This window comes from Petromyzon marinus, chromosome 60 (genome assembly GCF_048934315.1).
Source record: "Petromyzon marinus isolate PM22_M1 ecotype Great Lakes invasive population chromosome 60, UKy_Petmar_22M1.pri1.0, whole genome shotgun sequence".
NCBI classification, from domain to species: Eukaryota; Metazoa; Chordata; class Hyperoartia; order Petromyzontiformes; family Petromyzontidae; genus Petromyzon; species Petromyzon marinus.
Window position 1 is genome coordinate 6,484,487 of NC_133726.1, and position 2,346 is coordinate 6,486,832.

A 2,346-nucleotide genomic window follows, 5' to 3' on the forward strand; every position below is an offset into this window, starting at 1 on the left:
TTAAACGCGACACGTGCGTTCGTTCCATTTACACCGCGGCCGCTACTCCACCCCCTCCTCCTCCTCCACCTCCTCCACCCCCTTGAAATCCCCTTGTGATTCACGCCTCCCGAGGCCAGGGGTACCCGACTAATCTCCGTGCAGGAAACAAGATGCTTCTTTTCGCACGCCTAATTAGGCCCTTTCTGAAGCCGTGGCCGGGCCCAGGAGGGTGAATGGCCGAGGGGGCTCACGCGTCCACCACCACCCTCACCCCACATTCATCACGGCCCCCCCCCCCCTAACACGACACATATCCAACGAGGAGATCTCTCTGTCTCTCTCGCCCCCCTCTCTTCCTGCCGCAGGCTTAGGGGCCGTACATAAATGACGTCACGCACCTAGGGGGGGGGGGGTCAGATTTTTGTGACGATGTGTGACGAGGGGGGGGGGGCGTTTGAGAAATGTGACGTCACATCAAAATGCACAACTTTAAATAAATATAGAATTGTTATGACAACACTCCTACGACATCAGAGTGCAGCGCCACATTAAATACACACTACAATGACAATAGTTTAAAGCGATTTGAAGCATGTTTTTTTTTCAAAATGGAAATGTTTTTTTGGGGGAGGGGGGGGCGGAGTTTTGTGACGTCATATTTGAGGGGGGGGGTCTGACTTTTTGTGACGCCGTGTAACGAGGGGGGGGGTCAAATCGTCCAAAGTCGCGTGACGTCATTTATGGACGGCCCCTTAGAAAGACGAAGATACCGCCTGCCACTGCTGCTGTCGTGATAATTATTTGAGGTGCGCGCGCGTGTGTGAGGGGGGGGGGAGGAGCGGTGGCGCAGTGGTTAGCGTGGCTGCCCTACGAACCCAGCGACGCGGCGTTCGATTCCCGCTCACGGTCACCAACAGCACGGACGATTATCTGAACCGGTCCCGGGGCCTCCCCCGAGGTCAACTCAAACGAGTACCCGGTGCGGTGTGTAAACATCGCCGCGGGGGGAGACAAAGGCGGCCGGGCGTGGTGTTGGCTACCCACCTTCCCGTGTGCCTTGTCGGCCTTCATAGGTGCTAGGTGCTCGCTAACAGCACTTGCCCAAACAGTCTGTTGAAGGCTCTATGGGGGGTATTTGTTTTAAGTTTGTATGACGTCGTGCGTGGGGAGTGGTAGCAAATCGAACCCGGCAGAGACCCGAGTTCGATTCCCCCACGAGCCGACGATTATCTGAAACCGGTTTGTGAGCCCTAGGTTGACTCAGCCTCAAATTATCAACCTGGGTGCGGTGTTTCAAACATCGCCAGTGGGGAGACAGAGGTGGTGTTGGCCACCCTACCCCCTTGCCCCCCCCGCCCCCAGACTGCTCAGGCTACACGGGGGAGCTTTGTGACCTGCAGTGTCTGGGAGATCGACTCCTCAACACGGGTGGAGGGAATGAACGAGTGGAGTTCACTTGAACGGTGACCATGGCGGTAGCGATAGAAGCGACCACTCATCAAGTCACCAAGTCACTCATCAAATCACCAAGTCACGTGCTCACACAGTCACTCAATAGCACGGTCACTCACTCGGTTCCTCACCTATTCGCTCACCTACCCAGCAACACACTCACTCACCTATCCACTCACTCACTGACCAACCTATCCACTCATTCGCCTATCCACTGACCTATCCAGGAACACACCAATCCACTCACTCGCCTATCAACAACTCGAAACAAAGGCCCCCCGTAAAGGCTTTAACGTATTATTGGGGCAAGTGCTGTTAGCGAGCACCCATGAAGGGCACGACGACAGACGAGGTGGTGGGTGGTCAATACCACGCCGGGCCGCCTTTGTCTTCCCAGTGGCGACGTTTATACACCGCGCCAGGTACTCACTGTTAAGGCTGAGTCGACCTAGGGGAGGCCCGGTCCTGGGTCTCTCCTAGGTCGACACGGCCGATGTGGTGTGTAGTGGCGGGGGTGGGGGGTCTTTGTCTTTGCGTTACGCGCGCTCAAAATCCACTTGGGGCTTGCGGGAGCGAGCGGAACGCGAATGCTTCAAGGACCTCCTCTCTCTGACTCCCCACTGGTTTACCAGCCTGGGTGAGCAATCCCGGCACGGGTGAGCAATCCCAGCCCGGGTGAGCAATCCCAGCCCGGGTGAGCCATCCCCGCCCGGGTGAGTAATCCCAGCACGGGTGAGCAATCCCAGCCCGGGTGAGCAATCCGAGCACGGGTGAGCAATCCCAGCCTGGGTGAGCAACCCACCCTCGACAATGCTTCCCCGCCACCCTATTGGCTGGAGTTGCGCTCCTCCTCTCTCACCCCCCCCCCACATGCACCACCCCCCTCCGCTCACTCTCCCTCCCTTCCCATCC